The 13093-nt window shown below is 41.1% G+C and overlaps 1 protein-coding gene across 6 annotated transcripts in view; it reads left to right on the forward strand.

Moving 5' to 3' along the window:
- kcnh7 (potassium channel, voltage gated eag related subfamily H, member 7) overlaps positions 1-13093 on the forward strand; it is a 79963-nt gene that overhangs the window by 25082 nt on the left and 41788 nt on the right. The window lies entirely within an intron of this gene.

Here is a 13093-nt window from a genome sequence, read left to right on the forward strand (position 1 = left end):
GTGATGAGGCTTTAGCTCAGTGGGCTAACACCCTCAATTAAAATTAAACTTTATTTAATGTGCATTTAGAAATCACTAACTTTACAGAAAATAGACTCAGTGTAGCTGTACAGTAGTATCACAATATCATATCCTAAGGAAAACTTAACAATGGAATGGAAGTTTAGTCTTTCAAGTTATTTTAATGAGTACAGCTTCATACAGTTTCCCCTTGGCTATTTTAAAGCTGAAGCCAGTACGTGAGTATGCTAAAAGACATTACGAAAAGTGTTGGCGATGTTATGACATGGGGAATTCCCTTTGGTTGTGGGGATATCTTGGAAGATGTAATACTATTATAGCAAACCACACTGGCCTAGTTGTGCACGTGAGCATTGCAAAATACATGTTATTCAATAATTTCACCCACACCGCTCGTTTGCGTAAACGAGCGTCTGCGTAGCCAAGCGCTAAAATACAACTTGGTTCTATTTGAGACACTGCGTGCTGCAAGTCCGCTCCTTATTGGATATCAGGAAGATAAAAACCCACGTGGGTGCTTGAAAGACAAACACGGAGAGATTATTCAAAGATAACTAACTAAAAACTAACTACGTTTCCATTTTTATCTGTGGATTAATCGTCGAAATAGAGAAACACATGATTTTGTATGACTTCGGGTCAAAATTCTTCAAAGAACCAGCTAAAAAGAGGACCATATGCATGACAGGTAAAATATTTCCCACGCCAAATTAGTTAGCAATAGCAACTAGCTAAATGTCCATGAATGTTTCATGTGTGATTTGACATGGCCCCAAATGAATATAGTTGGTTCACAGTTGGTTTTTATATTTTAACCTGCGTGTCATGATCGCGTCTGGTGTAGACAAAATCAAATGTCCGGTGAGGTTTGCATGTAAGACACTTGGCCTTTGTTTGCTGTCACCCCCAGATCTACAGTAGTCCCATCATGTGTTCACCGCTCACTCGACCTTGTGAACTACTGTACACCCACAGTTATTCCTCGGCTTGGCAAGGCTGTCTCTCTCTAATGCTTCCCAGTGGTGCTGTACTTGCTCTCATTGCTTCCTCTTCAGGCAGTGACATGTAAAATGGCCCCCGCAGACCCAGAGAGAGGTCATCCCTTAGATCAGAGTAATTGGAGGCCCTTACAGGCTTTAGTGCTTTAGAGAAAAAAACAGAGAGTGTGTGTGTGTGTGTGTGTGTGTGTGTATGTGTGTGCTTGCGTGCGTGCGTGCGTGGGGGGTGGGGGGATCCCTTCTATAACAAAGCTAGAGCGCGATGGGACAAGGACATCCCGGCTGGCCAAACCCTCCCCTAACCCGGACGACGCTGGGCCAATTGTGCGCCGCCTCATGAGTCTCCCGGTCGCGGCCGGCTGCGACACAGCGTGGGATCGATGCAGTGCCTTAGACCGCTGCACCACTCTGGAGGCCCACATTTCATGCAATTCTACATAACATTTATATGATAGAAGATATTAGCAGAATGCTTTTTTTTCCCTCACACAAATAGCCAAATGCAGGCTACTGTGCACCTCACTATTCAGGTAGGATGCAATTTTGGAACTTTACAAATATTGGTTTTATCATTATTATTATTGTACATCATTGTTATTATTGCACGCCAATGTATTAATCTAAACGAGTTCCAAAATATCTGTAAATATGTAAAACGTGTTTTGTTTCATTCTGTTGAGACACTTTCGTTGGCTAAATTAAGTTTGATCTGTCTTATTAATATGTACTCCGTATTTAGTTTAAGATAGGTTATAAGTAAGCCTTTTGTAAAATAAATAGTATTATCCTATTGCTTTCATTTGTTGGGTACGGCAGGCACTAGGTTTTCTTTGTAAATGCTGCAATATTGTCACGTTGTATAATGATTTGAAGACAGGCGCAGGAATACGTATTAGGGGTTTTATTACTCCACCCAACACAAACACGTATATATATACAAAAGGGATGTAACCCAAACAAAGAGTGAGGTGTAACCTCTACACAGTACACGGGACGAGACCCGTAAACAACAAGAGCACAATACACGGTACTCACAAGACCAACGGACATGGGACAATAATCAACAAGGACAATGGAGAACAGAGGGCGCATATATACACATACTAATCAGGGGGAATGGGAACCAGGCATGCGTAATGAGACAAGACAGTCGGGGGTTGGTGGTAATGATCCATGTCAGTGACGCCTAGAAAGCCGGTGACGTAGACCTCCGGAACTGGTAAACGGAATGAGCAGCAGTACCGGGGGGATCCGTGACAAATATAGCCTGTTCAAAACTTTCTTGAAGGTTTAAACCAGTTCACAAGTGTTTTGTTTCATTCCGTTGAGCCATTTTCTCTGGCCAAATTAAGTTCCAACTGTATGATGTGCCGCGATATAATATCCTCCTCGTATTTTACCCATAAACGATGGCCTGACTTACTGTACTTTTGATATTACCCCAATAAAGTTTAGAAACGTTTGTGAAGGTTTGGTTTGGTGTGGTATGGCTATTAGCATATTATACTGCAGGCCTATGGTATGAAGGCAGTACGCACCGACAGTTGAACTTGAGGTTAGGAAGAATATTTTTTGGCCTACTCTTATCAAATTCCTCTTATAATCAAACAATATAATGCTTATCTTAATAATACAAAATAACGAATTAGCCTCCTTATGTATGCCTACATCAGTATAGCAGACGCATTAGCCTATCTCACAAGTATAAAGAAATGCATGTTGGTGCCGTAGCATGCTCTCTCTCTCTCTCTCTCTCTCTCTCTCTCTCTCTCTCTCTCTCTCTCTCTCTCTCTCTCTCTCTCTCTCTCTCTCTCTCTCTCTCTCTCTCTCTCTCTCTCTCTCTCTCTCTCTCTCTCTCTCTCTCTCTCTCTCTCTCTCTCTCTCTCTCTCTCTCTCTCTCTCTCTCTCTCTCTCTCTCTCTCTCTCTCTCTCTCTCTCTCTCTCTCTCTCTCTCTCTCTCTCTCTGGGGCTAGGCCTAAGCTTCTCATCCTTTATATTTATTTTTGTAACATCAATATCATACAGTGGACGCCTAAGCCTATAGGCCTATGCATGCAATGCCTTGATGCATTTAGTGCTCAAATCTCTGACAGCTGAACCGTGAGGTGGACAATTATTGTTTTTAGGAACGTAAAAAACAATAGGCTATAAAGTTTTGCATATGCTACACATCGAGGAATAGTGTTTTTGTCATTTGTTATAGGCTGTTTTTAGGGACATGTAAATGTGGCTCATTTGGCCAATATCCCTTGTTTATTGGTGGCGCTGGCTGTGTGGATGGACGCCCTAATGGGTTACGCATCCAAGGCATATAGATGACCGGTAAATCTATCAAATGTCCAATACATTAAAATCTTCCCAGTCACTTGTCAGGTGCCAGATTTTCCTAATGGAAACCCTGATATATAGTATATATACATAGTATAGGCTACAGTAGGCTACACAATAAACTTTCCAGTGACACTGACTCACCCAATGACAAAGATTAAGTATAGGCTACTCATCGGTGATGGCCGATGCGCTCGTGCAAATATCTCAGATAAGCTACTTTGAAAAACAGTGCTGTTTGCTCAGAATCACTCAAAAGTTTTTTTTTAACGTTTTTTTTTTAGCTTCTACCGGCAGATAAGTCTTCTCTTTTCAGCAGTAGGCATTTGCTTTCCAAATGGTAGGCCTACGTTTTTCCTGCGATTGCATTTTGAAATTTGTGAAAGGCAAACTGACAGCTGCAACCAACCATATAAATATAATCCATAGATGGCAGTTCCCATTCAAGTCAGGACTGGCAGCCATTGCTAGTGTACCCATGAGTTTAACAGTCAAGTGCCAGGGTTAGAGGTTCCAAAATCCTTCTATGGATTATATCTATGGCCACAACGCAACAAGCTATTCTATATTTGGCAAGCGTGCTGCCCAAATTGCAGCCTTCCCTGCTGTAAGTGCTTGTGATAAAACTTAATCCCCAGTTATTTTTAGACGTTATTTATCCTCTGTAGCTATATTATGCTCTCTGGTGTAGTATTTTGATTTATTTTATGTATGTCCGTTTAGACAGGAGTAATATAATACTATTTTTATAGCCTAATTTTTTATATTTACATTCATCAGGGTGTGCTGCAGCACCCTGACGTCCCGCGGCTATGCTTATAAGGGTCTCACACCCAGTTCCTCAAAAGCACCTCTGCCGAAAATGTGGGGCGGGCGATCCCATAATTGAATGGGGCATGAATAAAAAACTATTCAGGCCTATCTGAATTTCTAAACAGCCCGGCATTGTGAATGCTGCTGTCAGACTGATTCATTTACAAGGTAAGTCTTGCGCTGCTCACCATTGGCTCTCTCCTTCTCTCATAGCCTCTGTGAAACTGGTACAGGGAAATTATCGTTTCGCACTTTGCCGATTAAGGTTGGAACATTTAGCCCTTTTACATTCCAGGACAAATTTTTTTCCTCATTCTTCCAGAGTCATTTTTCCTGTTCCTCTGCCAGCAGACAGATGAAGGTCATGACTCATAGCGGTCCCTGCATAATTAAAGGACACATTTAGACCTGGTCCAATACAGAATTCTGCCATGCATCACCCTCTGTGGGGTCGGGAAAAAACGGATGCAATGGAAAGAGAGCCTGTCTTCTGCTTTTGGATGTTAACAAGGCGATGCTCCACCTTAACTCCTCCACATTTACTGGATTGGTTCAACAGTGCAGAAGAGAACCTCCCCCAACAGTAATTTTTTTCTCGTCTTGCCAGAAAGAAAGAAACGCAGCTCAGGCGTTTCTTTTACGCCTGCTACGTTAGGTTAGCCATACATAAACGCTCCTACATGAACATTGATTAAGCCAAATGCACACAAATTCTGTAAGAGCTCAGCGAGGGAGTCAGAGAGGGAATGATGCTGTGGCCTTAGCTCGACCTAGGGAGTGCTCGGCCGTGCATTAGATGCTGCTGCTGCTATGTATTGCTGCTTTGTGGCTTGATGGTCAACCATAGTCTAATTTCACCCCTCATCTCAGTCGATTTTCTCTTTAATTTGATCAGGGTTGCTGGAAATGGTGCTTGGTATGGACCCACTAATGGATGCTTGAGAGCCAATAGGATGTATTACCAGTGGTCAGGCGTGTCTCTTTGGCTTTGTGTCGTAAGGCTGAATATTTCCATGACTTGTTGAGAGGAGCGAAGGTACAGAGGCGGTCAGTCAATGTTATGGGCATACCCACATGATGTTGAAGTGCCATTCATCCACCCCTGAGGTGCTTCTGATGACATTGACTTCTACACGCTTCGAAAAAGGGTTCCAAAAGGATTCTTGGCAGAGGGATACGGTTCTACCAAGAACAGTTTTCATCTGACGAACCATTCTTGAAAGATTAGGGTTATTTGTAAGGCAAAGGGTTATACCTATAACCTTTTTCATCCTAAGAACCATTTTTGGAAGAAATAGTTATTTTATGATTATTTGAAAGGCAAGAAGGATTCTTTGGAAGGCAAGAAGGATTCTATATAAAACCCTTTTGAATCTGAATAAGCTTTTTCATTGTAATATTTTTCTTTATTTCTGAGCATTAGTGTTTACCTCAGTGTTTACACTTTGAGTAATCTTATAAGTTTAAAAAGACAGGTGTGAGAATGTTTTAAACTGTACCTATAATAGTTGTGCATGTATCTGGTATTCCCTTAATCATTGTACATAAACAGTACTGACATAGTTGATATCTTTGCCATGATTTCTGCCTTTCAAATGAGTATTTTCTGTGATTTTATTGAGCAGAGAGTAGGAGAATAGAAGGGAGGATGAGTGAACCAGCAGAGTATTGTATGGTACACAGCAAATTGGCCAGTTTTACCTAGTGTTGATTTTTCAGTGTAACATTTCTGGTGTTGATTCAGGAGTTAAATTAACTTAACACTCAGTGCTGTAAAATAATTAATGTTAATAACAAGAGTTGATTTTGATTAGTTATGTGATTTTTACTCTGTGTATAGCAAAATACTCAAAACCATACCCATCATTATCATATTTCCCAGCATGCTCTATTGCAGGTTAATTTTCAGAATTGTTACTTTCAATATCTGTGTTTTTTCATGTACATTGAATGGTTGATTCATCTTATGCGACACAAAGATAAATAACATACAGTACATTTTTTAAAACTAATCCAATCTGTTTGTAGTTGGATTTATTGCACCTGTTACTGAGATTTTTGTTCCAGTTTTGATGATTTTCCTAGTCTCATCAATTCATCTATCCTACCCTGGCAGTCATTCTGAATGCATGTTGTGGGTGATATGTTGGATATCCTCACTCTAGCTGGATTCCAATAAGAATTACACACCACATTTCAAGCCAGCATAATGTGCCTTGCAGGCCTGATGTGGCCTGTAAACCAGATAATTACACACACTTACCATAAATCTGATGGTAGCCATTTTGAAGAACCAGAAAAAAAAAGATTATAAATGTTACACCCCCACACATATGATGTCATTGAAAAGCCCAGAATGTCCTCTCAATGGTACAAAAGGGCGTAACACAGTGGCATGTATGGCCTTAGAGATACAGACCAAAAACAAATGTCCATTAGAAAGGACAAAAATGAATTGCTGGGTCTCAGGTGGATATGTAATATGTATCATCATAAATAGTTTAATTTTAAACATAAAAGTATTCTTGGTAGAACAGTTCACAGAGGGTTCTAGGAAGAACCCTTCAAAGATAAGAGTTCTTGGAAGAACCTTTAGATGATAAAAGTGTTCTTAGTAGAACCATTTACAGAGGGTTCTATGAAAACACCACACCAAAAGGGGTTCCCCTGTGGAAACAAGATGAAAAACCCTATATGGTTCAATTGACCACCTTTTTTAAAGAGTGTACCAGCCCTAATCGATAAATAACAGTAGACGGGTTTCCATGGTAACAACATTATTATTGCACTGTGAACCTGCTGAACAGGTGTGATGGGTGATTAGGTGGAGAAAGGGGACCAAGTTTTCAGACTGCTTGGATTTCTTCACATTGTATTGTGTTACAAAGTGGGATTCAAATGGATTTAACTGTCATTTTTCATCACCAATATAGACAAAATACTCTGTAATGTCAAAGTGGAATTTTTTTATATATTTTTTGATTAACAGAATATGTAATAACTAATAGTCGTTGCATAGGTATTCAACCCCTTTGTTTAGGCAAGTCTAAATTAGTTCAGGAGTAACATTTGGCTTAACAAATCACATAAAAAGTTACATTGACTCACTCTGTGTGAAATAACAGGGATTGACATGATTTTGAACTGACTAACCCGTCCTCTGTCCCCCATACATACAACATCTGTAAGGTCAATGGCTGTAATGGGAGAAAACTGAGGATGGACCAACAACATTGTAGTGACTCCACAATATTGACCTAAATGACAGAGTAAAAAGAAGAACACAAATATACAAAATTAAAATATTCCAAAACTTGCATCTTGTATGCAACAAGGCACTTAAGTAGTAAAACATGACAAAGGAACTTTTAGGCTTAAATACAAAGCCCTATGTTTGGGGCAAATCCAACACAACACATCATTGAGTAAATGCCTCCTAATTTTCAAGCATGGTGGTGGCTGCATCATGGTATGAGTATGCTTGACATCGGCAAATACTGGGGAGTTTTTCAGGATACAAATAAATTAATAGGGCTAAGCACAAGCAACGTTCTAGAGCAAAACCTGCTTCAGTTGGCTTTACACCAGCCACTGGGAGAGGAATTCACCTTTCAGCAGGACCTACAACACAAGGCCAAATCTACACTGGAGTTGCTTACCAAGAAGACAATGAATGTTCCTAAGTTACAGTTTTGACTTAAATCTGCTTGAAATACTATGGCAAGACTTGAAAATTGCTGTCTAGCCATGATATCCAACATCTTGACAGAGCTTGAAGAATTTTGAAAACTAATAATAGGCAAATATTGTACAATCCAGGTGTGACTTACCAAAGAAGACTCACAGCCAGGGGCGGTGTGTTCATTAGGGCGATATGGGCGACGCACTGCCAAACGGGAAAAGGAAGGGATTTTTTTTCTAATCAATTATATCACGGCAACAGTAGTTATCAGTGTTCTAATCTAGACGTCTGCTCTGCCACTAAATGTCCAATCAGGCTAAAGTCGTGCTTCAAATGGCCCCGCCCCTTTTGGGGCGATTTCAGTCAGGTTGAAAATCGCCCAGGAGTCTCTCATAGACTCTCATGTAAAATCTTTTTTTTTCAAATATCAGAGCTTTCAATACAATCTCTATGGGTTCCGGGAGGGCTTGCACTTACGCGCTTTCGTCATACGTAACATAAGTAACCATGAACATAACTAAGAAAAGAGCGGGTAGCAGCGTCAATCAATTCACGTACTACTGTCAAGATGGCTAGCTTTGCGAGGCAAAGATGAAACTGAGGGCTCCACCAACCCTGGTATTTTTCTTGGACTTGTCAACTTTGTGGCACAATTAGATGAGGTGTTTGATGACCATCTTAAAAATGCTAAAGTTTTCAAGGGCACATCAAAGACCATTCAAAACGAGCTACTGGAGTGTATGCTAGCGGTCATGAGGGAACATATTGTGGAGGAGGTGAAGTCGGCGAACTTCGTAGCTATCCAAGCTGACGAGACCACGGACGTTTCTACACAGACACAGCTGGTGCTTGTGCTGAGGTACATAGATAGCAACCACAAAGTGCAGGAGCGCTTTTTTGAGTTCCTTCCCATCTCGGAATCAACCTCAGTCTCAATCGCCAGTGTGCTTTTGGAGAGACTGAACGGTCTTTTTGCCGACGACGAGAAAGTCAAACTCATTGCGCAAGCTTACGATGGAGCCAGTGTGATGAGGGGAGAGAAGGCTGGTGTGCAGCAAAAGGTGCGTGAGCATTTCAAGAATGCCCATTACGTGCATTGCTATGCGCATCATCTGAATTTGATCATGCAGCAAGCTAGAACAGTTTCAGTACAAGTAATGTAGCCTCTCTCTCTCTTTGTCCCTCCCTGTCTGTCTCTTTAACACACACACGCCCAAATCAGTTCACAGTTGATGTTGTTTAAAATAGTTATTTTTCATTTTTTTTTAAAGTAAAAAAAAATAAAAAATCTGTTCATGTTCATTTTTACAAATCTATACAATTGGCCAGAATATGGTTGTTCATATTTACAAATCTATACAATTGGCCAGAATATGGTTGTTCATTTTTACAAAGCCATACAGATAGCTGTGTTTACCTTTTCTATAAATTATTTTCAAATTCTGTTTTCAGGCAAAATGTCTATCACTGTTCATTTTCACAAATCTATACAAGAGGGCAGAATATGGAAGTCTATAAAAATTTCTTATTACCAATAACTTGCATCAATGTTTTCAGTAGCCTCTATCAAAAGCTCCTGCTTGCTTGTTGTGAATTATGCTCAGGTGCACATATTTCCAATTCAACCATGAGGCCTTTTTGAAGCAAGTAATGTGTATATCAGTATTGACTTATATGCTGCCCCTGTCTTCATGTTGTTGCTGGACATATCTTTTTTAAATGTGTGTAGGTCACCTAAATCATCAGAAAAATTGCCCCCCCTGAGAATTTTTTCAGGAGCCGCCACTGCTCACAGCTGTAATTGCTGCCAAAGATGTTTCTAACATGTATTGACTCAGGGAGCTTTCTTTATTTTCTTTATTACATTTTTATTACTCTTGAAAAAATGTTTCTTCCACTTGGACATTACAGAGTATTTTGTGTCGAATGTTGACAAAAAACAAAACAATTAAATCAATTTTAATCCCCCTTTGTAATACAATATGTGAAGAAATCCAATGGGTCTGAATACTTTTGCAAGGCAGTGTACATCCTCCATAAGGTGAGACTGTAAATCAGAATGAGTGCACAAAGCACATAAACTGCACAGCTGCATATCCACCTTAAACCATCCATCTTCAGCAGGATCACAGCTTGAGTGAGACGCTTTCTCTTCTGCCTCAGTGAGGATTGGAACCATATCTCTAGATATCCCTCTCTCTTTTTACTTCATCCAAATTATTATTTCATTATAATGTCCCCATTTCACTTCAGGACTGGGGGAATATAATTCTAATTAATATTCTATGCAAATGTATTACTATCTGGTATCATAGCAACGGGGGACAGTGTTTGTTCATGCACTGGCTGCTGTGCAGTGTTATCTGTGTGTGTTTGCAGAGAGAGTGTCATGCTTCCTGCATGTAGTTTTACTGCAGTGGGCTAAATCAGGGTCACACAGAGTGTTTCTAGGTAGTCTTAAACAAATCTACTTTGAAACAAAAGTATACACCTCACACACATGGTTATGGGCTTAAAAAAAAAGAAGACTACTGTACCATGTCAGATATACAGTGGGGAGAACAAGTATTTGATACACTGCCGATTGTGCAGGTTTTCCTACTTACAAAGCATGTAGAGGTCTGTCATTTTTATCATAGGTCAAAATCCAGAAAATCACATTGTATGATTTTTAAGTAATTCATTAGCATTTTATTGCATGACATACAGTGGGGGAAAAAAGTATTTAGTCAGCCACCAATTGTGCAAGTTCTCCCACTTAAAAAGATGAGAGAGGCCTGTAATTTACATCATAGGTACACGTCAACTATGACAGACAAAATGAGAAGAAAAAAATCCAGAAAATCACATTGTAGGAATTTTAATGAATTTATTTGCAAATTATGGTGGAAAATAAGTATTTGGTCACCTACAAACAAGCAAGATTTCTGGCTCTCACAGACCTGTAACTTCTTCTTTAAGAGGCTCCTCTGTCCTCCACTCGTTACCTGTATTAATGGCACCTGTTTGAACTTGTTATCAGTATAAAAGACACCTGTCCACAACCTCAAACAGTCACACTCCAAACTCCACTATGGCCAAGACCAAAGAGCTGTCAAAGGACACCAGAAACAAAATTGTAGACCTGCACCAGGCTGGGACGACTGAATCTGCAATAGGTAAGCAGCTTGGTTTGAAGAAATCAACTGTGGGAGCAATTATTAGGAAATGGAAGACATACGAGACCACTGATAATCTCCCTCGATCTGGGGCTCCACGCAAGATCTCACCCCGTGGGGTCAAAATGATCACAAGAACGGTGAGCAAAAATCCCAGAACCACACGGGGGGACCAAGTGAATGACCTGCAGAGAGCTGGGACCAAAGTAACAAAGCCTACCATCAGTAACACACTACGCCGCCAGGGACTCAAATCCTGCAGTGCCAGACGTGTCCCCCTGCTTAAGCCAGTACATGTTCAGGCCCGTCTGAAGTTTGCTAGATTGCATTTGGATGATCCAGAAGAGGATTGGGAGAATGTCATATGGTCAGATGAAACCAAAATAGAACTTTTTGGTAAAAACTCAACTCGTCGTGTTTGGAGGACAAAGAATGCTGAGTTGCATCCAAAGAACACCATACCTACTGTGAAGCATGGGGGTGGAAACATCATGCTTTGGGGCTGTTTTTTCTGCAAAGGGACCAGGACGACTGATCCGTGTAAAGGAAAGAATGAATGGGGCCATGTATCATGAGATTTTGAGTGAAAACCTCCTTCCATCAGCAAGGGCATTGAAGATGAAACGTGCCTGGGTCTTTCAGCATGACAATGATCCCAAACACACCGCCCGGGCAACGAAGGAGTGGCTTCGTAAGAAGCATTTCAAGGTCCTGGAGTGGCCTAGCCAGTCTCCAGATCTCAACCCCATAGAAAATCTTTGGAGGGAGTTGAAAGTCCGTGTTGCCCAGCGACAGCCCCAAAACATCACTGCTCTAGAGGAGATCTGCATGGAGGAATGGGCCAAAATACCAGCAACAGTGTGTGAAAACCTTGTGAAGACTTACAGAAAACGTTTGACCTGTGTCATTGCCAACAAAGGGTATATAACAAAGTATTGAGAAACTTTTGTTATTGACCAAATACTTATTTTCCACCATAATTTGCAAATAAATTCATAAAAAATCCTACAATGTGATTTTCTGGATTTTTTTTCTTCTCATTTTGTCTGTCATAGTTGACGTGTACCTATGATGAAAATTACAGGCCTCTCATCTTTTTAAGTGGGAGAACTTGCACAATTGGTGGCTGACTAAATACTTTTTTAACCCACTGTAAGTATTTGATACATCAGAAAAGCAGAACTTAATATTTGGTACAGAAACCTTTGTTTGCAATTACAGAGATCATATGTTTCCTGTAGGTCTTGACCAGGTTTGCACACACTGCAGCAGGGAACTTCTCCAGATCCTTCAGGTTTCGGGGCTGTCGCTGGGCAATACGGACTTTCAGCTCCCTCCAAAGATTTTCTATTGGGTTCAGGTCTGGAGACTGGCTAGGCCACTCCAGGACCTTGAGATGCTTCTTATGGAGCCACTCCTTAGTTGCCCTGGCTGTGTGTTTCGGGTCATTGTCATGCTGGAAGACCCAGCCACGACCCATCTTCAATGCTCTTACTGAGGGAAGGAGGTTGTTGGCCAAGATCTCGCGATACATGGCCCCATCCATCCTCCCCTCAATACGGTGCAGTCGTCCTGTCCCCTTTGCAGAAAAGCATCCCCAAAGAATGATGTTTCCACCTCCATGCTTCACGGTCGGGATGGTGTTCTTGGGGTTGTACTCATCCTTCTTCTTCCTCCAAACACGGCGAGTGGAGTTTAGACCAAAAAGCTATATTTTTGTCTCATCAGACCACATGACCTTCTCCCATTTCTCCTCTGGATCATCCAGATGGTCATTGGCAAACTTCAGACGGGCCTGGACATGCGCTGGGGGACCTTGCGTGCGCTGCAGGATTTTAATCCATGACGGCGTAGTGTGTTACTAATGGTTTACTTTGAGACTGTGGTCCCAGCTCTCTTCAGGTCATTGACCAGGTCCTGCCATGTAGTTCTGGGCTGATCACTCACCTTCCTCATGATCATTGATGCCCCACTAGGTGAGATCTTGCATGGAGCCCCAGACCGAGGGTGATTGACCGTCATCTTGAACTTCTTCCATTTTCTAATAATTGCGCCAACAGTTGTTGCCTTCTCACCAAGCTGCTTGCCTGTTG

This window comes from Coregonus clupeaformis, chromosome 16 (genome assembly GCF_020615455.1).
Source record: "Coregonus clupeaformis isolate EN_2021a chromosome 16, ASM2061545v1, whole genome shotgun sequence".
NCBI lineage: Eukaryota > Metazoa > Chordata > Actinopteri > Salmoniformes > Salmonidae > Coregonus > Coregonus clupeaformis.